The 27,164-nt window shown below is 31.5% G+C and overlaps 1 protein-coding gene across 2 annotated transcripts in view; it reads right to left on the bottom strand.

Moving 5' to 3' along the window:
• Window positions 1-25,990, bottom strand: part of LOC127717749 (cardioacceleratory peptide receptor-like) — a 55,043-nt gene extending 29,053 nt beyond the window's left edge. The window contains exon 1 of one of the 2 annotated variants that reach the window (XM_052223541.1): window positions 25,939-25,990. The gene's annotated coding sequence lies outside the window, so the exon portion shown is untranslated. Of the gene's footprint in view, window positions 1-18,347; window positions 18,440-25,938 lie in introns of those variants that run through there. The other variant, XM_052223542.1, reaches the window with a different exon arrangement.
• Between the last annotated feature and the right edge of the window lie 1,174 nt (window positions 25,991-27,164).

The following is a 27,164-nucleotide window of genomic DNA, read 5'->3' as shown; positions in this document are numbered from 1 at the left end:
TTTATTAGTTGTTAGTAGCTTTGAACTAGCTGTCAGTAACTGCGAGTACTCTCAGATCTGTACTTAGTGTCTTTTTGTTGGTTGGATGTACAAGTACCCGGCCATGTCCACTTGTATTTGTAGTACATGTATTTTTATGCTTCTGATGAGTAAAGCCTCTTTCAACTGATTTTTATAGTTCGTTCTTATGTTGTACTGTTACACCACTGTCCCAGGTTAGGGGGAGGGTTGGGATCCCGCTAACATGTTTAACCCCGCCGCATTCTGTATGTGTGTGCCTGTCCCAAGTCAGGAGCCTGTAATTCAATGGTTGTCGTTTGTTTATGTGTTACATATTTGTTTTTCGTTTATTTTTTGTACATAAATTAGGCCGTTAGTTTTCTCGTTTGAATTGTTTTACATTGTCATTTCGGGGCCTTTTATAGCTGACTGTTCGGTATGGGCTTTGTTCATTGTTGAAGGCCGAACGGTGACCTATAGTTGTCAATTTCTGTGTCATTTGGTCTCTTGTGGAGAGTTGTCTCAATGGCAATCATACCACATCTTCTTTTTTTATATATACTGTTAGATTATATTGAATCTAAGACTTCGTCCTCGGTCAATATAATCTGACCAAGTCCATATACATGTATAACGTATCGACCTCGGAAAAGCCAATAATTGATAATTATAATATATGATTATGTCAGGTGCTAATAAAACTAAGCAAGGTAAACGTTTTTTTTTTCAAGGTGTTTATGCTTCATTTAGACGTGAGAAGGGAATGATGGACGACTAAAAATTTTCACATAATACATTGTATTTCAATTTAAGAATGATGATCAACCTTGCGAAAATATCTCATCTATACACGATTGATCGAACCTCTCAAGCCTACATAACTTGATGCTAAAGATGTTACATTTTGGCTATTTAATACGATTTTGTTTCATTGAAGTTTACAAGCATAGTTTTTTTTTTATTAAAAACAAAACAAAATTTATTAATTAATTGGACTGAACAGACTAGGGGATTAATCTTCTGCAAGTGTTTTTACGTACTTTTCTTATGTTTTTGATGGTTTGTAAGTCAGTACAAGTTCAATGATTAAGTTAATATTGACATTAAAAGACCTTCTCTTCGAAGGTCTTTTAATGTCAATATTAACTAATCAATTGAACTTTTACTATTTCTTACACACCTTGATGAATGATAATTATAAAAAAATTGAAACAACATAAATGAAATTACACTGTATACAAAGACTGATAACGACATTTGTCTCTTGTGCTGTTTTGATATAATGATGTGTATTCAGTGACTCCGGTAAAAGCTCTTATATGCTTGTCAAACCTTATTTCAAATCCTAGTATTCAAGTATCTATAGACTAATTGCTTTAAATCTGGTTACGAGCATTCCTGATTCCAGGTGAATAACTAACTGCTGTTAAACTTTTTTTTCTTTCGTATGTTCTACCGTCTGTTATTGTGTACGTTCGTTTAACTGTCTATTGAACAACCTTTGTACAAACAATTCCTAAATGAGCACTAATTACTTGTTATTAGTAAAATGTTCAGAGAATCTTACAGTCCTGATGGTTGAAAAATAATCTGAATGCACGATTGTTTCCCATTGCAAACAACATACTTGTAGTACATAGACAAATGCGGGTTGCAGGGTAGGTTTTGTATTTCAATATATAGAGTTAATTTAACCTAGAACCTACAGTGAAAATCATTTGATTTATAAAATGTCCCGTTATATTTCTGTCTAACATTCATGATATTATAATTTTTTTTTTTATCAAAGTAATCTGTTGAATAATCTATCGCAGGTGGTTTTAATCAGATAAAACTGTATCAGCAGTCAGTAAGATATAAAACATTATATCTGAAGTTTCGGATCATTTAAAATCAAATTTAATATCTGATATTATCGCAAAGAGATACAGTATTAGAGGTTGTACGATTTTTGTCATATCAATCATAGTTATTTTTTATCAGTCTACAAAATATATTAAGCTATTTCCTTTACACTTAGTTTAAAGAAAACGGAAATTAATAGAGAAACAGAAACGAATGGCTCTTGTCGTTTCTTTTGATGTTGATCATGTGTTTTATGTATATTCATGAAAAGTTTACTTTAGCTGTATTCGGAATTTTAAGTCCTCAAAGCTCTTAAACTTCTACTTTATTTTTGTAAACGAAAAGTGCGTCTGGCGTACAAAACTTTTTAAGCCACGTATCTATGATAAGTTTATTAGATTTTCAATGGAAAGTAAATGGTATCTAGATCTAATTATTCTTTTTTGTTTGTTGATTTTTACCTTGTGTAAACCTGTTAAAGATATCTAAATGTCCAAGAAGTAGAACATACCAATATGACAAATAAAATGAATAGATATAATTGTACACTAGGAGCCTCTGCGGTCAAATGATCTAATGTGTATTTTTCTACTGTCTTATAGCTTTTAAAAATTAGATTTGACTCAAAACAAATAAAAAAGGGACACCCAGGAAAAGGAATAAAATGACAAATGCTTGAACAACTGGCATATTAATCAAAAGCAAATATATGTATATATCTTAACAAAAACATTTGAGAAGACTTAGCCCCAAATGTTAAACGGAAAACTAGTTCTTAAACGTCCGATCTAAATTTAGATCCAAACGAAAATTAACTTCATTTAGATTTGAAATTTTAATGGATTTTTTTTATCTTATTCCAAATTTATCACAAGCATGTAACACTTACTGTTTGCTGGTTTCTTTTTATGTCGACGAACAGAACTAATGTAGTACTAAACATAAAATCCAATCCACATCAAGTCGTTGTGAATAGAAATATAACATTGTCGAAACGAATTAAAAAGTTATTCTTACTATCCATTTATTCACGATTTATATATATTTTCCTAACGATCTGAATAAAATATTGAATATTTTTCTATTAAACTCAAATTTATTATTTTAAACTAAGAAATATATCTCCCTCATACAAAACACTGATTTCTCGTCTTGATTTGGCCACACTTTAGCTTCTGTTTGGTTTAATCAGCTCTTCAACGTTAACTTTGTTTAAGGTTTGGTTTTTCAAATATTTTGACCTCGAGCATTACTGAAGAATCATTTATTTTCTAAATACGTATTGGGTGAAGAAGAATTGGTACCGTTAATGTTATTAGTTTCTAAAGAAAGAACGCAAAAATTCTCACTACATTTTAGTCTTGATAACAATAAAAATACGCTGATTGATAAATGATGAACATATTGACGAATGAATAAAATACTACATATTTTCTTTAAGTGGATTTCCCGTTAAACTTCCTTTTATCATCCCGTACAATGACCAACACTTCCGGAATTCACAATGAACTTGTCAATACATAGTGTATTTATGTAATTAAAAATATAGTTAAATATCATGTAATAATATTGCTTATCCAATTTCATAAAACGAAAAATATTATTGATAAAATATATACCAAAAAACTTCAGTTATATAGGTGCACATCAAATAAATTTACCAACGATTGCTTTCCTTTCAGAGATCATGTGATTCTCTGAGCATAGCCTATTGTTTTACCCTCATATGAATCTTCTTAATAGATTTATGAGATTTGAACATCGGGAAACTACTGTTGTCTGTGATTCAACTCTTTGTATAATTATGTCAATAATCCATATGAATACTTGGATTAAGGCTTTAACAGAAATAACAAAATATCCCGAAAAACCATTTCCTTTACGATTGAATCGTGTGTGCGTTATATGACTGCATCTTTCCAGTAACACATATGTTATGCGTGGTTAGGGCCAACACTATTTTGATTAAACCTAACCACATAGAACACGATCATCAATTCCCTCGAGAACTAGAATATTAAAAGAATACAAAATGAAAAATTTCCTAATCAAAGTTTCGAACTTTTTTCTCGTAAAACATGTTTTGTACGTGACCGTATGCAATTATCGCAAACGTTGTTAAAATAAATATATCTTTTATTGAAAATGATCATTCTTCTTTTCGACATGGGAATAGAATTATCATAATTCTGATCATAAAACGTAAAATGATATGTATACTCCAATGATTCTTTGTTAGCTGATGATTGATCTTTATTAGAAAATTTATCTTGTCAGTCAAAGAGTAAATAATTGAAAGACATTGTTTTTTGTGATCGCAAATGTGACAAGTATACACCAGAGACTAAAGGACAATCAAAATTCACCGTATGGTATTCAACTATATATTGAAACCATATCTAGAGATATCAAAATGTAAAAATACATATATATATTCCTCTCAATATCAGCAGAACAATGTTAAATCTGCAAATTTGCGGAAGCAAATTTTTGTTCTTCCCTCGCCGGGATTCGAACTCATGCTATTCAGATATCGAGACAACACCGCCTGCACTGTATCCATCGCTCTAGACCACTCGACCACCTAGACTGAACTAAGAAAGTAAGCTATCTGTGGCCTAGTGTTACCTTTCCTCGTCAGTAAAATCTACAGTTGTAACACAGTACATGATATATTAGGCATGAAGATGGAATATATATATATATGTTTATATGATCCGTTTATCCTATTTCGACTCTTTCAAAATTCAAGAGTCAATCCTAATTTGAGGTAAATTATATGGCCTTCCAAATACCGTTTCGATTCCTAACATCACTGAAGAGACATTAATTGTCGAAATCCGGATATGGTGTACAAATTTTTGCACCTCGTGTTTGCGGTATACCATCTTTTCCGCAAGTTTATTTTTTTCTGTTTAGTAATACATTAATTATAAGATCCATTTTGTTACATCTTGTGATCCGTTTTTTTGGCAATCGCCAATGGCAGTCAGCAGGGTTTAAGAACATCAGTTGTTCGACCTGCTAGTCAAATGCGTTTTTTTTTTAAATATACTTTTTCACTTTTTTGGTCTTTTGCAAAATGTTGTTTGTGCTGTATTTAGACCCCTCTACTAAGAAATTTGATTTGCATGCATACGTATAAAAATTGCGGTTTTTATCCAACGCAATCATAGGTTTGAACGTTGTTTTCAATTTAGACTTGTTTATATTTTTTCGTTTGGGCTTGTATTATATTTGCCTTCGGGTTTATATGATCCGTTTATCCTAATTCGACTCTTTCAAAATTCAAGAGTCTATCCTAAATTGAGGTAAATTATATGGCCTTCCAAATACCGTTTCGATTCCTAACATCACCGAAGAAACATTAATTGTCGAAATCCGGATATGGTGTACATATTTTTGCACCTCATGATTGCAGTATACCATCTTTTCCATTAGTTTATTGTTTTCTGTTTGGTAATACATTAATTATAAGATCCATTTTATTACATCTAGTGATCCGGTTATTTGGCATTCGCCAATGGCAGTCAGCAGGGGTTTAAGAACATCAGTTGTTCGACCTGCTAGTCAAATGCGTTTTGTTAAAATATACTTTTTCATTTTTTTGGTCTTTTGTAAAATGTTGTTTGTGCTGTATTTAGACCCCTCTACTTAGAAATTTGTATTGCATGCACACGTATAAAAATAGCGGTTTTTATCCAACGCCATCATAGGTTTGAACGTTGTTTTCAATTTAATCTTGTTTATATATATATACAAGTCTAAATTGAAAACGTCGATCAAACCTATGATTGCGTTGGATAAAAACCGCAATTTTTATTTTTAGGAATCAAAACGGTATTTGGAAGGCCATATAATTTTTCAATTTAGGATAGACTCTTGAAATTTAAAAGAGTCAAAACAGGATGAACGGATCATATAAACCCGAAGGCAAATATAATACAAGCCCAAACGAAAAAATATAAACAAGTCTAAATTGGAAACAACGTTCAAACCTATGATTGCGTTGGATAAAAACCGCAATTTTTATACGTGTGCATGCAAAACATATTTCTTGATAGAGGGGTCTAAATACAGCACAAACAACATTTTCCAAAAGACCAAATGAGTGAAAAAGTATATTTTAACAAAACGCATTTGACTAGCAGGTCGAACAACTGATGTTCTTAAACCCTATTGACTGCCATTGGCGATTGCCAAATAAACAGATCACAAGATGTAACAAAGTAGATCTTATTAATAATTCATTACCAAACAGAAAACAATAAACTTACGGAAAAGATGGTATACCGCAAACACGAGGTGCAAAAGTTTGTACACCATATCCGGATTTCGACAATTAATGTCTCTTCAGTGATGTAAGGAATCGAAACGGTATTTGGAAGGCCATATAATTTACCTCAATTTAGGATAGACCCTTGAATTTTGAAAGAGTCAAAATAGGATGAACGGATCATATAAACCCGAAGGCAAATATAATACAAGCCTAAACGAAAAAATATAAACAAGTCTAAATTGAAAACAACGTTCAAACCTATGATTGCGTTGGATAAAAACCGCAATTTTTATACGTGTGCATGCAAAACATATTTCTTGGTAGAGGGGTCTAAATAAGCACAAACAACATTTTCCAAAAGACCAAATGAGTGAAAAAGTATCTTTCGATTCCTAACATCACTGAAGAGACATTAATTGTCGAAATCCGGATATGGTGTACAAATTTTTGCACCTCGTGTTTGCGGTATATCATCATTTCCGTAAGTTTATTGTTTTCTGTTTGGTAATAAATTAATAATAAGATCTACTTTGTTACATCTTGTGATCCGTTTATTTGGCAATCGCCAATGACAGTCAGCAGGGTTTAAGAACATCAGTTGTTCGACCTGCTAGTCAAATGCGTTTTGTTAAAATATTTTTTTACTCATTTGGTCTTTTCAATGTGTTTACGACTATAACATAAATAGATGAAGGAAGCACTTTCAAATTTTTCAATGCTATTCTTGTTATTTTATATATGAACAAAAAGTTCTTAAATTGCACAAGTTTCGGATTTTGATATTTAGAAGTTTAAATAAGCTTCAATAAATTATGTTCCTTCAATTCTTCATTTGTAATTTCTACAGAAACAACAATAAAAGGGAGGCGAAAGATACCAAAGGGACATTCAAACTCAGTTGAAAATAAACTGACAACGCCATGGTTTAAAAGACCAACAAAAACAGTACATAAAACACAACATAGAAAACTAAAGACTGATCAACACAAATCCCTCCAAAACCTTGGGTGATCTCAGAAGCTCCGGAAGGGTAAGCAGATCCTGCTCTACATGTGACACCCGTCGAGTCGCTCATGTTAGTATAAACCCGCTTATAAGTAAACCATCCATCAATATTCGATATTTGTACATCAAATAGCTTTTTAAGTTTACTTCCAAAACTTAATGAATTGAGGCAAAAGAGGTTTACCGATGTGCATGTAGTATTCAACAACGGGCAGGTATCTATTTAATCTATCGTAGTAGCTTGCTTATCTCGAATGATAAAAGCCATAGATTCGTTTCAAAGGGCTTGCCAAATACTTGAAAATCTGCCCGGCACAAAGCATTAAGTTGTTAAAACTTAAACGCAGGGTGGTTGGTCAGGATAGGATAGGTCTGTCAACTGTTGCATAAGGAGGCCACATGTAGCACGTAGAAAACCCATGTAAGCTAGTCGATCTAGTACTGAACATGATTAATTTTCATTTTTATAGGATACATTCTCTTTCGGTAAATTTTTGTGTTTGTGCGTTAAAGAAGACAAAAAATATGACATTATGAAAAACACTTTATAATAACACACTTTTTCTTTTAAAGACAACAATGTTAGTATTATCTTAAATTTCTAATCATGTTTAAATTATTTTTAGTCATACTCGTGCACTGTGGTGAATTCAGGATTGACAATTTGCTTGCAGTCCTTTCAGATCTTCAGCTTTTTTTCTTTTTTTCTTTTTTTTTAAGGCAGACTACTGCGCAGTATGAAATTTAAACATATTTTTTAAAACAACTCAAACTTTTCTCTAGACTTCATGCATTTTCTAGCTTCCTTTGTCTGTAATTGAAGACCGATTGGTGACCTACAATGGCTAAAATCTACGCCATTTGGTCTCTGGTAGATAGTTGTTTGATTGTCAATCATAACACATCTTCTTATTTTCATATCAATGTTTTAGGTTCAGAATTTCCAGATGATGTGAAATCAAATTGGTGTTTAACACTAGAATGTATTCATTTGTGACGCCATCTTAATATATATGTATGAGGCTCTGATTGGGGCTAACATATAAGAGAATAGTTGACCAATTGTACGGAAAATGAACTAACAAAATAAAAATTAGAGAGAAATGGGTAGTTGGAATATAAAAAATAGAGGTGAATTATACAAAATTAGGGAATACAGAATAAAGATCATCCCATCCCGACCCTCGTATATGAAGTGTTCATTGATTTTGTTTAGCTATTCTGATTTATTGTCAATCTGTATACGTTAATGTGTTAAATGAGATATCTGCATTTTCTACAATCGTTAATCATTTTTTTCTATTTAATCTATGATTTATTAAAATAATCCATAATATAAATACAGGAAAATCCTGTTATGAGGTATTCATATCACATAAGTACCTCATAGCTAGATGAAAAGGAGGATAAGATGATTTCCCCTGCATTTGTTTCCTTAAAGGGTAGGTCAATATCCGAAAGTTGTTTAACCTACTCGATTTAAATACTGAAGAGTCTATGGGATATATATATATATATACTTCAACTCTTTTACAACTTTTCTTTAAAATCACCAATTGAAAGTTATTCATAGAATTAGAATAAGATAGAATTAAAAGATTTTGGTTTTGGTTAAGGATAACTTCTTTGTATATTTTTGTAGACGTATGCTTAGTTTGCCAAGGTGAATCAAAATGAATTTGTTTGGTTTTATTGGGGAGGTTATTTTTTGTATTTATAGTGCGTAATTACCTTTATCATTGGGAGAACCTCATAAAAAAAAACTGATAACGCTGTTATACTTTATATTTAAGTAAAGATTATTTAACATATTTTTAAACGGCGAAATAATTTCAAGATTAATTGTCTGTGCCTCTGAACATTTGTCAATACAACAACACATCAAAAAAGTAGACATTTGCAAATCGAAAAGGGGAGTAATTGACTATCCGTGATGAAATTGCAATTATGCTAATGTTTCTAGCATCTCTTACTTGAACAAAAGTATAAAACGAGATAATATTAATGTAATTCTGATCATTGAAAACACGGTCCCAACCTCCAACGACTTTTCAATTTCACATTAATGATGTAATATACACCTACTTCAATATAACTGAAGGTGGCACGGTAGTATTTCCTGGCCCATAAGGGATAATGATAGCCTTTTTAGGATTTTCACCACTTTCTAGCACTGCGAAAAATTCTACATACACAGCTAACTGAAGTACTTTCATTATACTAATCAGAAATAAATTTGAATATGTATCATGACCGTTTACTTTTTTTGCTATTTTTAAAAACCTAAGGCCACTAGTGCTTTTAGGTCTTTTATCATGCAGTGAATACAAAATTTAAAAAAATTCTCAAAAATTCATTTTCACCTGTATGTAAAATTATTTCATATTTTTCTACACCTGATTCATCCCTCAGTTTGGGAAAGTATGTTCAGTTGATACTGTATTTTTAGTCCAATCACACTGTTCAGATACATTGACCTAAGTAGGGTACACAAAAGAGCAACCTAAATTCTGGAATGCAAATACTACCGTGCTACCTTAACCAAGACATTACAATCTTGAAATCAGTCATGACACCTATGATGCATAGACTTCTTACTAGGAAACATATTACAATAAAGAATACTTGTCTTCACTTATTTCTTACCAAAAAAAAATTAAAAAGTATACCCCTACCCCAGCTGGCAGATTTTCACTTTTTTTTCAACTGAACATTTTAACTTAAGGAGTGAACAAAACCCAAATATATGTTGTTTCAAGTCAACACAGAAGTAAACCATGGTGATTCAGTAGGAATTATTGGATTGCCAACTCTATTTATAGTTAATCTGACTGAAAGAAACAGTTTAAGCACCAAATCATGAAAAATGATATTAAAGTCCATTCCACATTTTACAGCATGCCTTACATTCCTTTAAGCATTTCCAAATTATGAAGGCAATATAACAAGACTCTTTAGATGGCATTTAACTATTATTCAAAGATCTTTTTGACAATACATGTACTAGAATATATCTTTAAGTTGACTCATTGTCTATTTCTCATGTATGCATTCAGTTAAATTATGTCCCCTTACATAATCAATTTAGCTTTATTGTGCTTTTCAGGGTAAGAAAATCAAATAAATTATTGACATTTGCATGGAAAATGAATAAACTATTTAATCTTGCTGATATACAATCATAATCACATTCTTTGTCCAAAAATTGTCTTGTCAATGTAAAGAAACCCCTAATGCTATCTCTATTTCAGCTAAATATGAGGGCTAAATGAATAAGTAAGGACCCCTTAACCACTTACTAGTTCCAAAAAAGCTCTTTACTGGTGTCATGTTACCACAGAACTACAAATTAAACCTGAAGAAAACTAGTATAGCTGTACTTGTGTGGAAAAAAATAAAAAATTATGCACTTTATTTGTTACGGTGAAAATTATAGGACGTACAGGCAACTAAAATATGTCGCGTCTCAAATTCCAGTTGTTGCACAAGTGTCAGACACTGCGAAAAGTTAAAACGAAACTTTATAATTAAAAATGTATTGCAAGTTACTTAAAAATAAAGAAATTTTACTTTCTAGGTAAATTTTAACATTATTACCCACATGTCAGGCAAAATTTGCTGAATCTGCAGTTTTCACTCCCAGGGGTGAAATTTAAGGGCTGTTTTTATTCTAATTGCCCTTAATCAACTTTTTATTGATAAACTTACAAATTGAATAGGTAACAAAAATACCTTTATTGATTTTGTGTAAACATATATATCCCAGTTAAGGTGGCACGGTAGTATTTCCTGGCCCATAAGGGATAATGATAGCCTTTTTAGGATTTTCACCACTTTCTAGCACTGCGAAAAATTCTACATACACAGCTAACTGAAGTACTTTCATTATACTAATCAGAAATAAATTTGAATATGTATCATGACCGTTTACCTTTTTTGCTATTTTTAAAAACCTAAGGCCACTAGTGCTTTTAGGTCTTTTATCATGCAGTGAATACAAAATTCTCAAAAATTCTCAAAAATTCATTTTCACCTGTATGTAAAATTATTTCATATTTTTCTACACCTGATTCATCCCTCAGTTTGGGAAAGTATGTTCAGTTGATACTGTATTTTTAGTCCAATCACACTGTTCAGATACATTGACCTAAGTAGGGTACACAAAAGAGCAGTATTTGATTGAATCCTTCTTCCAGTAATAAATATTGCACGTATTTTAAAGACCAACGCTATTTTCTTTACACCTAACCCATTAGAACACGATCAATAATTCCCTCGAGAACTATAATATTAAAAGTATAAAAAATAAAAAAAATTTCTAATCTAAAATTCGATCTCTTTTGCCGTAAAACATGTATCGTTCGTGGCCTTATGTAATTATCGCATACGCTGGTTGAATGAATATATTTTTATTGAAAATGATCTACCTTTTGTTTTCGACAGGGGAATATAATTATCATAATTCTAATCAGAAAACGTTCAATTATTTATGTTCCAATGATTCTTTGATAGCTGGTGATTGATATTTATTCGAAAGCTTATCTTGTCAGTCAAAGAGTAAATAATTGAAAGACATTGTTTTGTGATTGCTAATGTGACAAGTATCCCCCTCCTCCCCCCCCCCCCCCACCCCCAGAGACTAAAGGAACACTGATTCACAGTACGATTGGTGACCTATAATGGCTAAAATCTACGCCATTTGGTCTCTGGTAGATAGTTGTTTGATTGTCAATTATAACACATCTTCTTATTTTCATATCAATGTTTTAGGTTCAGAATTTCCAGATGATGTGAAATTAAATTGGTGTTTAACACTAGAATGTATTCATTTGTGACGCCATCTTAATATATATGTATGAGGCTCTGAATGGGGCTAACATATAAGAGAATAGTTGACCAATTGTACGGAAAATGAACTAACAAAATAAAAATAAGAGAGAAATGGGAAGTTAGAATATAAAAAATAGAGGTGAATTATACAAAATTAGGGAATACAGAATAAAGATCATCCCATCCCGACCCTCGTATATGAAGTGTTCATTGATTTTGTTTAGCTATTCTGATTTATTGTCAATCTGTATACGTTAATGTGTTAAATGAGATATCTGCATTTTCTACAATCGTTAATCATTTTTTTTCTGTTTAATCTATGATTTATTAAAATAATCCATAATATAAATACAGGAAAATCCTGTTATGAGGTATTCATATCACATAAGTACCTCATAGCTAGATGAAAAGGAGGATAAGATGATTTCCCCTGCATTTGTTTCCTTAAAGGGTAGGTCAATATCCGAAAGTTGTTAAACCTACTCGATTTAAATACTGAAGAGTCTATGGGATATATATATATATATATATACTTCAACGCTTTTACAACTTTTCTTTAAAATCACCAATTGAAAGTTATTCATAGAATTAGAGTAAGATAAAATTAATAGATTTTGGTTTTGGTTAAGGATAACCTCTTTGTATATTTTTGTAGACGTATACTTAGTTTGCCAAGGTGAATCAAAATGAATTTGTTTGGTTTTATTGGGGAGGTTATTTTTTGTATTTATAGTGCGTAATTACCTTTATCATTGGGAGAACCTAATAAAAAAAAACTGATAACGCTGTTATACTTTATATTTAAGTAAAGATTATTTAACATTTTTTTAAACGGCGAAATAATTTCAAGATTAATTGTCTGTGCCTCTTAACATTTGTCAATACAACAACACATCAAAAAAGTAGGCATGTGCAAATAGAAAAGGGGAGTAATTGACTATCCGTGATGAAATTGCAATTATGCTAATGTTTCTAGCATCTCTTACTTGAACAACAGTATAAAACGAGATAATATTAATGTAATTCTGATCATTGAAAACACGTTCCCAACCTCCCACGACTTTTCAATTCCGCATTAATGATGTAATATACACCTACTTCAATATAACTGAATGCATTTGCCGCTCCTGTTTGCAATCTACTCCGAAATACAATCGGCGATATTAAATTGTATCTTAAAATATTCATACAACACCGTTTTTTAATTAAAAGATAGACCATATAATAATAAGGTAATGTGTCTTGATCACCAATGAGACAATTATCGCCAAGAGTTCAGTACGTTGGTCCTGTTTCGTAACTGCTATCATTTGATATAATCTAACGTTATTTTATAAAACATATATTGCTGATGTCTAATTTAAATGACTTATATTCTCAAGGGCTTCTTTTGATTTTTTATCTTACTGTTGTTTTTTCTTTTTTCTAGATACATTGTATTGTTCCGCTGATCAAGATTAAAATTAGGCTAAGAATTAAAATTATGTTAAGATCTTATAAACAAAGATCACTTAAACAAATAGATGACATGTTTCCAAGTCTGCAAGTCCGTCTTGTTCTTACATGAATCGGTTTTGATTTTACATCATAGAACGTCTGTTCAATATTTCGTTTACCAAATATATTTCGGTCCTCTTGGGGGCCATTCAATTCTCTGGGTATACCCTACTGTTTTACATTGATATAAATCTTCTTAATAAATTTATGAGATTTGAACATCAGAAAACTACTGTTGTCCATAATTCTACTCTCCTTATAATTTTGTCAATAATCAATAAGAATACATTAACTAACGTTCTAAAAGAAATAACTACATATTTATAATACCTATTTCCTTTATTATTGAATCGTGTTCGCAGTATTTGATTGAATCCTTCTTCCAGTAATAAATATTGCACGTATTTTAAAGACCAACGCTATTTTCTTTACACCTAACCCATTAGAACACGATCAATAATTCCCTCGAGAACTATAATTATATTAAAAGTATAAAAAATAAAAAAATTTCTAATCTAAAATTCGATCTCTTTTGCCGTAAAACATGTATCGTTCGTGGCCTTATGTAATTATCGCATACGCTGGTTGAATGAATATATTTTTATTGAAAATGATCTACCTTTTGTTTTCGACAGGGGAATATAATTATCATAATTCTAATCAGAAAACGTTCAATTATGTATGTTCCAATGATTCTTTGATAGCTGGTGATTGATATTTATTCGAAAGCTTATCTTGTCAGTCAAAGAGTAAATAATTGAAAGACATTGTTTTGTGATTGCTAATGTGACAAGTATCCCCCCCCCCCCCCCCCCCCCGAGACTAAAGGAACGCTGATTCACAGTACGGTTTTCAACTATATGCAAAACCATAGTTAGTTGAGATTAAAATACATAAATTTTCCTAATAATGAAAATTCAACAGTTGTATTAAGTCTGCAATGGAGGTCATTTTGGAAAGTGTCTCCATGTACCGGTCGCATTTTAACTTTGTCATTGATCAATTGATTGACTGTGTTCTGTTTAAGGTCCAGTGGCAAATATTTAATGCAAATTATGGATTAGTACACATTAAATATACATACAGAAAGAATGTTCTGCAATGTAGGTCGATCGAGGTCGGGTATTTCGACTGCCAGTTAAAGATTAGTAATGTTTGATAGAAGCTACAATTGTACCTTGCAATACGCCAACTACTAGGGACCCTTTAAATGTGCTGCAAGGGTTCTTAAACAGTTAGATAGAGTTGCACTTGCCATAGATCGGACAAGAGGAAGATTCTTATGAAGAAGTGATGTACCCCCCATGGAAAAAATATGACTATTTCATCTACCTCGTTTACCATTCAAACAGAGAAACAATGCTCTTAGATATCACATAAACATTGGGGTTTTTTTTTCTCCTTTAATTTAACTGGTTTTGTCGTCCTCCTTTCACTTGTTACATGATTTGCCGTTTTAATGACTTTCCTAAAGGTGAGGCGAAAGATATTAAAGGGATATTCAAACTTGAACAAAATGGTCGTAAAAGATTACTTAAGTTTTATTGAATGAAGTGGAATTTTAAAACTTATGAATGTTAATATTGTCGCACCTGAGTACAATGTTTTTACTCGTAATATGATCAAATCCGTATAGAAAAATTATATATTGAACAGAAAACGCGTTTCATTTCAGAAATATTGTCTGCTAAGGTTGCGTCAATCACAACGGACACATGGACCTCCACAGCTACAGACAAATACATTACTGTTACCGAGCATCACAAAGATGATAAATGAGAACTTAATACTAAAGAGTTGTCTATGCAAACTAACCCTGAAAGAAATACTAGGGAAAACCTTGCTAATAAACTTCAATCGATTGTCCGTTAGTTTGGGTTAGGCGGGTTAGTTACGTACATAACAGTGCCAGAAACATGGAATGTGCTGGTAACAAATGCCAAGAATGGGACGGTTTTGGATATTTCAATCATACGTTGCTGCTTTCTATCAAACCCGTGTTTGAACTAGCTTTTGTTGCAAAATTGATTTCAAAATGTAGAAATGAGCAATAGACAAAAACTTCTTGGTGTACCTAAACAGTTAGTACAAGATGTTTTAACTAGGTGGCATTAAACACAGCCAATGTTGTCGCTTCTGATGGAATATCGTCGTACTTTCACAGATATATTGTTGGTCGAGAAAGTGACCAAAAAAGTAGATGCCAATGTTGTCGCTTCTGATGGAACATCGTCGTACTTTCACAGATATATTGTTGGTCGAGAAAGTGACCAAAAAAGTAGATGCCGATGTATTTCTTCCTAAAGATCATGAGTGTGAATTGATGAACGATCTGTCCACAGTTGTTATAGACTTATCTGATGTTACGACATACATGTATTCAGAATATAGCTTATCTTTTTCTGGTCTAACCGATTGTATATGGATTATTGAGAACAAGTGTAAGGGTACAATACTCCAACGGAGTTATAATTCGTAAGTCAAAGGATGTCATTAGTGACGAGCTGAATCGTCGTAATCAGCAGTTTGACATGAAAACTGCCTGTTCCACACCTTTTATTGCATCTCTCATAAACACAAAATACAAACAATGTTCTTTCTTATCAAAAGAACAAAGAAAAAAGGCATAGGAATCTTTAAAGTGTTAATTGATGAAACGCCTCTGAAACGGTTGACAGAGACAAGCGGCTCCGATACTCCTCCAACAAAGACAACAAGGATATAAGGAGTATCGAAAGACTTCCACGGAACATTTCATGCTGCCGAGAAATATTCATATATTTATTCAACAAACTGTCTTAAAACATCAATTTATATGTTACTTGAGTAAACATCTGTCAGGAACGGAGGGAGAGTGGAAATCACAGTCTAAATAAGATAAAAAAGTAACAAATTATATAAAAAAAGAACACAAAAGTATACCAAAACAAAAAGATGGCCGACATGAGTACATATTCTGACAATGTTGCAAAGCAAAGTCATAGTTGAAGGCATGATAACCTTGATGAACTGTCGTCAGTAAAACCGGTATTTATTCTAGAGACTGATTTATTTGGGAATTCAAAAGGCCAACCCAAAGACTTCTTAACAGATGGCTTTCTAACTAATTGTCAGTCCTGAGACAGGATCTTTTAAGTACAACTATTGAAAGGCACCTTGCCTAGATTTACAAGAACAGGAAAATATAATGCAAAAGTATTCCTTAAAGGGCAAATACGTATTAATCAATACATTACCTGTCAAAAATGATTGGGTGTATAACAATTGTGGAAAAGAAGGACATAAGGCAAAAGAATGTAACCAAGCTCAAAATTTAATGTCATGATGATATATCATGTATCATATGCCTTTACAAGATGTAATATTGTATTAATGTATAAATGTGTTATTAAAAGTGTATATGACAAATGTGATGTCGTTTTCGGTGCAAACATTGCAAGAGATTTTAAAGTATTGGTCCATAAAAATGTAAGATAACAGGATTTTTCTATTTACATAGATATGCAAGTTACCCACACCGTCCCATTTACTCACCTGTGCAAAGAATTTAAGCAAACAGTTTTTTTCTCAACATTTTATTTCATTAAACTCCTTTGTTTATATACGAATCTCTACATTTATGGATTAGTACACATTAAATTTACATACAGAATGAATGTTCTGCAATGTAGGTCGATCGAGGTCGGGTATTTCGACTGCCAGTTAAAGATTAGTAATGTTCGAATGAAGCTACAATTGTACCTTGCAATACGCCAACTACTAGGGACCCTTTAAATGTGCTGCAAGGGTTCTTAAACAGTTAGATACAGTTGCACTTGCCATAGATCGGACAAGAGGAAGATTCTTATGAAGAAGTGATGTACCCCCCATGGAAAAAATATGACTATTTCATCTACCTCGTTTACCATTCAAACAGAGAAACAATGCTTTTAGATATCACATCAACATTGGGTTTTTTTTCTCCTTTAATTTAACTGGTTTTGTCGTCCTCCTTTCACATGTTACATGATTTGCCGTTTTAATGACTTTCCAAAGGTGAGGCGAAAGATATAAAAGGGATATTCAAACTTGAACAAAATGGTCGTAAAAGATTACTTAAGTTTTATTGAAGTGGTGGAATTTTAAAACTTATGAATGTTAATATTGTCGCACCTGAGTACATTAATTTTACTCGTAATATGATCAAATCCGTATAGAAAAATTATATATTGAACAGAAAACGCGTTTCAATTCAGAAATATTGTCTGCTAAGGTTGCGTCAATCACAATGGACACATGGACCTCCACAGCTACAGACAAATACATTACTGTTACCGAGCATCACAAAGATGATAAATGAGAACTTAATACTAAAGAGTTGTCTATGCAAGCTAATGTCTATATGACAAATGTGATGTCGTTTTCGGTGCAAACATTGCAAGAGATTTTAAAGTATTGGTCCATAAAAATGTAAGATAACAGGATATTTCTATTTACATAGATATGCAAGTTACCCACACCGTCCCATTTACTCACCTGTGCAAAGAATGTAAGCAAACAGTTTTTTTCTCAACATTGTATTTCATTAAACTCCTTTGTTTATATACGTATCTCTACATTTTTTATCACTGGATAATTTAAAAATTTACAAGAAATTGGTTGAGCTTATTTTTTTTATTCAGAAATCAAAGGATAATCAATGATTTATATGATTTATATTATATAACTATAAAACACTTTGGTAGAATCAAATGAATTGTACCCAAATGCCGTATTCAAATTCATAACATACAGTTCTTGTTAAAAATAAGATATTGATAAATCAGTAAATGAAGCCTAATTCTTATGTTTCACTTTCTCAAAAGTGTATACATAGCAATATACAAATGTATCATGTAAACAAAATACTTACCCATATAGAAATATTTGTTTTACATCCCACATACATGTCTATTCTAATAGATTGCACCTCGTGAAAATTAATTGAAAGTTAAGATGTTCTTCCTGTCACTGATTCTAAAGATAGAAACAGGTGAAAACCTGAAGATAGTCTTATTGAAAATAAATACAAGTGTAATGATTGTTGTATATAAGTGTATGTTTACATGTAAGAATGATATGAAGGTGAAAAGTGTCTTTCATGATAATATGATGAGTGTGCGTCTTTAACATATTTAACTTATCTTTTATAGATACGGTTTATTATTGTATATTTTAATGATTAAACGTTAATCTGAGATAATATATAGTCAAAACGTCACCAAACCTATTACACATATGTTCCCTAATTGTCAGGGGTTTAGAAAATATGTCAAAAGGCTATGACTTATAAAGTGTTAAAGAAATACATTTTTCGGATAATGCTACAGATAAAGAATGCATGGGGGAAATATATCACAGTTTTTGAAGTAAACAATCAAGGGGGTTTCGATTTTCATTAAAAAATAAATCACACATGATTTCATTTACAAATATGTTGATCAATAATTATCTTAATCAATACGAAAGTTTAACTTGATAAGAATATTTTAACCCTTGTTAACGTGTACGCTACAAATATAATGAAAAGAAAGAAACACATTCACAGTTTTAAGTGTCATAAAAAAAAAAGTCTTTGTATACTGTGGATAACTTTATATTCGTGGGTACCAGTTTTCGTGGGTACCAGTTTTCGTGAATACCAATTTTCGGGGATACCAGTTTTCATGGATTGAGCAAAAATTGTATTTTCGTGGATATTTGATTTCGTGGATTTGCCAAAATTTGCATTCAAGCTTATAGACGATTTGTACTTCAGTAAACATATATATTCGTGCTTTACCTTTATACACGAAATCCACGAAGATTGGTATCCCAGAGATAATAATGAATCCACAGTACGTGTTATTAGAGGTGATATGAATAAAACACTGAATATAAAAAAAAAAACAGGAAAAGTACTAGCAAAGGTAACAAAAAACAAAACCATAAGACAAATAGTTTGAAAATTATGATTAAAACTAAAAGAAATATATATTTGGAGAGTTTTAAATCCAAAAAAAACACAGTATACCTGGAGGTTAAAAAGTAATAAACTCGCCAGCAGAATAGATTATTTTCTAGTCAGTCAAGATGTAACACCAAAGGTATTTCAAACGGACATCAGAACTGCTGTAATTCAATATACAGACCATTTAAATTAAATAAAAGTATACATGAAGATGATTCATACAAGATTGGAATAAATGATTTGATAAAAAAATACAAAAAATTGAGAAATAGAAAAAGTCTTTTTGTTTAAGAAAGAGGTAAGGTAGACTACTATTGAACATTGTGAAATTGTAGCATAAGATAAATTGGATAAAGTTATTGAATTAAGGAAAAGTTAAAATTTTTGAATGAAATTTATGACAGCAACCTTGTGAAAATTTACATAAGTTCCCAAACATAACAGATTCAATCAAAATAATTGCAGAAAATCAAAATAATCTTTATTTTGACAAAATAAAGGGCACAGATAAGATCAAGGATTAAGTGGATAGAAGAAAGGTGAAAAAACACCAAATATTTTTGGGTATAGAGAAATCCATAAAAGAAGGAAATGAATTAATGCATTAAGAAATATAATAGAAGGTATTATTGAAGATCAAGGTAAATTTTTAGAAATGAGAAGGAATTATTAAATTAACTTATATACCTCAACTAAGCCAGATTTAAAAAAAAACATTTAAAATTATATTGAAAATGCAAAAATAAATTGTAGATTAAGCACATACAAAAGAATGCAATCGATGGATAGTTGATATTAGAGGAGTGTACTAAAACTGTCTGTAAAATGAAACTAAATAAAACACCTGGTATTGATGGTTTACCAGTTGAATGTCACAGAAGTTTTTGGTCTTATTTAAAATATCTGGCTGTATGTTTTAATAATTGTTATGAGAAACAATAATTGACCAATTCCAAAAAAATCTAAGTGTAATTTCCCTAAATTACAAGAAAAATGTCCCGTTTATCTTAGATAATTACAGACCAATTAATCTTTTGAATTTAGATATCACAAACATCATTGCAAATTCACTTGCACAGAGGTTAAAAGCTGTATTGCATAAACTTTTTCACCGTAATCAAAATGGGAACGTTAAAATTCGATATATTTAGTTCAATATTAGACAAATCCGAGACATTATAGAAAAAAAAATGTTCATTCATATTGCTCACTTTAATTGACTGCTTTGAACCATCAATAACAATATTCCATAGCTTTTTTTTCTATTTTAGACATACTTTATTAATTAGCACCTGTTACATAAACCCTAAATAGCAACTAAGAGGACCCATCATTACAGCGTCATTTGTTGGGGGGTAATGCAAACAAGAAAAGAAAAATAACTCCCATTATAAATAATAATTCAGAAATTATTGCGTGCATTTATTATTGCGATTTTGTCATTATAGACTATTCTATTACATTCCGGTCGAATGATTTTTTGCCACGTGCTACTCGTTAAAATTTATTTGAAAGGAAATATGTAAATCATTCATAAAAATAGAATTTCTAATTTTGTTTTCCAAATAGGAGTTATTTCAGAGATGTGATGAGTAAATATTTGCTTTCAATATTTACCTGTTGATACAATTTATCTTTGTTACAAACATAGTGTATATACACAATAGGAAAGGCATAGTGCATAGGGAGCGTTGATTACAATGTATATGATAATTTATACAATATTTAAATGGTCATTACACTAACCTGACCAAGCAAAAATATAAAGTTATCTACAAAAAGTACCGCACATAATAGAGAAAGCTTCATTGTTCATATTTTGTTTAGAATATTTTAACAAAAATTCCATTTCATGTTTAAATAAAGGCAACAGTAGTATACCGCTGTTCGAAACTCATTAATCGATAGAGATAAAAACAAATCCGGGTTACAAACTTAAACTGAGGGAAACGCATCAAATATAAGAGGAGAACAACGACACAACAAAAACACAACATTAAAATGTAACACACACAGAAACGAACTATAATATAACAATGGCCATTTTCCTGACTTGGTACAGGACATTTTAAGAAAAAAATGGTGGGTTGAACCTGGTTTTGTGGCATGCCAAACCTCCCCCTTTTATGGCAACGTCAAACACAACACCAAAACGACAACATCACATGACAGGACCACAATACAATTAAATGGGAGGACATATAGGACAAAGAAACACACGAATAATAGCTAGCAGAAGGTACTTGGCTTAAAACTCAATACGCCAGACGTGCGTCTCGTCCACACAAGACCAACCAGTGACGCTCAGATAAAAAAAAGATTGAAAGCCAAAACAAGTACAAAGCTGAAGAGCACCGAGGACCAAAACTTCTAAAAAGTTGCGCCTAACACGGACAGGATTTTCTGCCTGGGACAAGAACATCCTTATTATTTAGAATAATTTATAATTTTGCAAACAGTAAATTTAATAAAATGACTATATAATAGATATACATAATAAAACCAAAGTGGGGACTAACTACAGAATAAAAACGGATACATTACATAAAACAACTTAATCCAACATATAAAAATACACAGCCGAGTTAGCTAAACATTTGACATACTCAAAATCATCAATTTTTTTATCCCTTTCTTTTGATATTTTGATTATGTTTCTAAGTTTCCAAATAACCCATTTCGTGATAAGAAGCACCGTATCTAGAGTTTGAACATGACTGTATATATCCCAACTCGTTCGATTGTGCCTTAGTGTGTAATGATGTTATAGATTTTAACGAACGTAATCAATGCATCACTGGTAAATTTTTATGTCAGGGATTTCATTACCATAAATTACTTAAAACATCTACTAAATCCTCTCATAGATACAAAGAATTGATTGGTAAATTTGGCTGTACTTGTAGAAAACTTATTAAAAACGTTTTTCACATTCTAAATTTTACGGTAATATTGTACTAAAAGCGCGGAAATCACTATGTGATCCGTGTAAACTCATCGAACCTTTAAACAAACTTATTAGTAAAGGTTATTTTATTAAATAACTAAATTTGTATTTTTTTTAATTTTTTTTTAATTTTTTTTTTTTTTTGGGGGGGGGGGGGGGGTGATGTATACATACACATCCATGTTTATTTTCTATTTAGAGATTCCTTTATCTATATATAACGTGATACATATTTATCATAAGGTTAAATCCTAACTATCTTACTGTCTGACGATGCTTTTACTTTGGCATTGCACAAGTCATGTCTTCTTTGACTGTCCATGGCGTTAAAACACTAAATCCCTGGGATGTGTTTTGATTGATTTTAGTCTCTAATGCATGACTTTGTATTATAAATTGTTTTTGGCTTGTAACTAGCTTTCAGTAACTGCGAGTATTCTCAAGTCATACATTTGTGTTAATTTGACTTGTTTGTAATGTATTTAATGTTTACTTATTTAGTGTTATATCTCGTCTCACTATTTTTAATATGGACCACCTTTGATAAGATTTAGTATAACGATAAATTTTCACTTCTGTTCCCGTACCATGCGTACTGTGAACAACACATTTATTTTATATTGGAAAAAAATTCCGTACTCCTAACTACAAAATGATTATATTTAAATTTACCTGTGTACTCTTTTACATTTAACGCCATTTTGTCCCATTTTAGGGTTGTCTTTGTGACCCTGTTCTACAATTTTTTTATTAATACTGTATTAATACTATATTGTGTTATAGATCAAACTTTAATAGTGTGTCTTTTTATGCTGTAATGATACACTACTGTTTCAGGTTAGGGTGAAGGTTGGCGCCTGTTAAAACGTTTAAACCCGCTGCATTTGTATGCACCTGTTCAAACTCAGGAGCCTGTTGTTCAGTGGTTGTCATTTGTTGATGTGGTTCATAAGTGTTTCTCGTTTTTATATAGATCAAATCGTTGGTTTTCCTGTTTGAATTGTTTTGAACTAGTCATTTTGGGGCCCCTTATAGCTTGCTGTTCGGTGTGAACTTAGGCTCCGTGTTGAAGGCCGTATTTTGACCTAAAATGGTTTACTTTTTACACATTGTGACTTGGATGGAGAGTTGTCTCATTTTCAGATACCACATCTTCTTATCTATATATATTTGCATTTATGACACCCGAAATGATACTCATTTCTGATTTTTGTAAATTTACGATTCTCAATTTTGAACAAAATTCCCATATTTTCTCAAAAATTTCCCGCCAAACTTCTTCCACCAGTTTACAGTATATACAAAGATGAAATGGTGATTATTTTTCGTCACAAAAGTAGCACTTCCTGTTTGAACGATTCATCTTTTGGAATCTTTCTTACGTGTAAATTATATTATGAAGTAACTTTCATTGAGGTTGTTTCGCTTTCCTGTCCCAAATATCTCCCCACGGTAGTTCATTCCGAACATGTAAATCCAATTTAAACTGGCTTTTTTGGAGTTACATTATTTTCATGAAAGTACCTGATATCTTTAAGGCACAATTTGCACTCCGTTTTTTTTCTAAAATGGTAAGAAATTATTTTTTCATAGGTCTACTAGATTGACTTTGGACGATTATGTAGGTTTTTAAAAGGTCAACTTGTTTAGACGTAAATGACGCTTAAATACGGCTTTATTGTGCTATCTAGTTCCTTCGATCATTTAGCTTGTTACAAATTTCGAAAGAAGTTTTAAAAGATTTATTGTTTAAGCCCCAGACATCTTTTATATTTTTATTCCACTGGAAGCAAAATTTTCATGATATAAAGCCTGACATTTGAATTTGAATCTACAATTGCCAAAAATTTTTTTTTCATACGATCCTCTTTCGTGTCGGATTTTTGGGTTTTCTGCAAGTCGGTCCAGGAAGTCAAAAGATTTTTGTAATATTGATACATTTGTATTTGTCTAATACTTCTAGTGTCTGAACAAGAACATAGGAAAAAGTTTGTATCATATATTTCGTCTAGTGAAGTTGACCAGTATTTACCTATTGCATACCATTTATATGTTTCTTAGTTTTCAGTACTGTGCATACGTTTCGATGGTTTTGATTTTATAAAGCCCCTTAAGTTTATAATTCTTGTCCCCCCTCTTTCTTTCGGGATTTGCTTGGTTTTCCCGTCCCATTTAAAGGACCATATAATACTATTCATTTGTTTTTCGTATATATCTTGAATACCTCTTATTTCAATTTCGTATCCAATCATAGACAGTAAAAATGATTTAATAAGATCTCTTGATTTCCAAACCTGTATACAGCTTTTTATTTTATTTAGTTTTTCTAACCTAATTTGATTTATCCACCCCATATCCGTGTTAAACCCCAATGCCTTTCGCAGGCCGCTTTGACCATTTAATTTTGGTAGAATTAGTTTGGTTTTATTTTTGCGCCTCCTGCCTAAATACATACCGACAGTCTTATTCATATTCATTCTATCCCCTGAGGCGTTTTCATAAATTTCAGAGTTTTAAATGTTTCTTCGATCATTTTGTTGATAGACTCCTCATTTTCATCACAGAGTTGAATATCTTCAGCAAATTTATTCAGCTTTGTTCCAATAAAGTTCTCGGTTCTAGTTGGAAGTGATATCCCTTCTATATTCGGGTTGTTTCTAATTTAGGCTGCGAGTGGTTTTACATAGACAATATATAACATGAGAGTGATTGGGCCTTCTTGGCGAATATTTTGAAGGATTAGATTACACGTTCTACCAGTCCGTAACTAAGGAAAGTCACCATTGTGAATCACGGATTTTTTGGTATGTAATTTTAAAAAAGACACATGTTGAGCCTTAAATTCTTCATTTTGTCAATATTTAAAAAATATGCGTATGAAAACTATAAATACATCTAGTGTTTATTTTACTGTCCAAATATTCTTCGATAGGTAAACCCAATTTTGCGACAGAAAAAAATCCACGTTTTACAAAGGCCAAGCTTAAAATACAATACAGTTGTTGTCAAATTTAAATACTTTTTATTCCTAGAGAAAGAATCAGTGTTTTTTTTTAATTACTTAAACGAACTTTTGACGTCATTTTCACGTCATTAGGACAAACAGGATCCCTGCTAGTCCAGATAATTATGACTTTCTCGGAAAACGTCACAGCAAAACACTAAAATAGCCTTTAAAAAAGTTCAAGACGTCATAATTATTTGGACTATATCCCTACATCCTTGCAGTTAAACATTCATCTCTGTTTATCTAACCGTTATATGAAAGTTATCCCAAATACATTTAAGATATGCAATCCTTTGCTCAAAGTACGTTCTGGCGTAGAAAGTGTTCCCAACAACACACGGTTAACGCAACATATCGTCATCTTAAACCAAATATTTTGAAGGATAACGATTGGAATCCGTTGAAATCATTAAGCGCCACAGTTGCTCATCAAACATAAAAAAGTTTTCTGCTACCATTACTGATTACTCTTATTAACTCATTATCCTCGTTTTCGATAACTATATTATATCTCAAACAATCATGCATAATAGATTATATGTATTAATTAATATACTTACTATTTGTTATCGATAAAATAATTATATATCCTTGAGGTTATATCAAAAATGAAATATTTAAATTTATACAAAAAAACAAGACATATAGTGAGAATTCTTATCAACATCTGCATCCAATATGAAATGAAATCAGTAAGAATGTCTTCATTGAGATATGGATAAAAGAATGTTATCACCACACACTAATCTCAAAAACCTTTCTCATTAAAAGAAACTGTATGAAATAATGAAATTTGTTCCTAACGTTTTATGTCTCCATGTTTAATGTATTTTATGATTACAGTCATGAATGATTGGTTCATTTAAAAAAAACCGTCGTTATGATAAAGTGATACTTCGAAATTCAGTTCTAAACAAACATGTTAACTTCTTTTCCTTTGGGGATATTGCATGTTATTACAATATGTTTGACACTCCGAAGTATTGTTGCAATTAAACATCATTTTAGGTAAATTTGTAATGAGAACAAAAAAATCCGATAATATGTTTAAAATATGAATGGAGGTTGCACTGAATTAAATTGGAAAATTGATTTATAAAAGAGCACTGCTCATGTTTTCCTATCCATTTGTTCCCGTTACTTCACGTTTACTTCGTACTTGTTTATTCTACAAATATCAATATATAATTCAATTTGATTTATTAAATATGCTTACACTGATAGAATTCATTTTGTATTTACCTACTAATATTGAATTATAATTTTTAACCGTTTCTTCATAGTTCTGCTTACAAAATTTAAAAACAAAACGGTATGAAATGAAGATATGTGAGATACCACTCTTTTTCTATGAAATAATTCCTTATCAAGTGCTAGTGTACAGTATCGCAGCAACTTAATTACTCTTTTTACATAACTTTATTCATTATCATTTTCTGGTCAGTTTTACAAACAAGTGTATATTAAGTTGAAAATATACTGACCTGACAATGCCATGGCTAAAAAAAAAAAGACTAAAAGACAAAAAAAATTTGATTGCGACAATTGGAACAAATCCGTCGTCATCTGTGGAACACATATTCAATAACGGTCAACCAACTCGGGTCGGTATCAATAAAATCTACGAAAGGGTGAACTTCAACCTCACCACATGGAGCTATTAGATTAATAGCTACCTTGTGAGCAGCCACCCTTTATCCAGGAAATCGTGATAGGAAAAACAAGCCCTGGAATATCGTTTCACAAACACATCAAGAGACGCTTAACCCGTTGACATATTTGGTCT

The sequence above is a fragment of the Mytilus californianus genome, unplaced genomic scaffold (assembly GCF_021869535.1).
Source record: "Mytilus californianus isolate M0D057914Y unplaced genomic scaffold, xbMytCali1.0.p SCAF_10, whole genome shotgun sequence".
Classification (NCBI taxonomy): Eukaryota; Metazoa; Mollusca; class Bivalvia; order Mytilida; family Mytilidae; genus Mytilus; species Mytilus californianus.
This window is presented reverse-complemented; position numbering and strand designations above follow the sequence as displayed.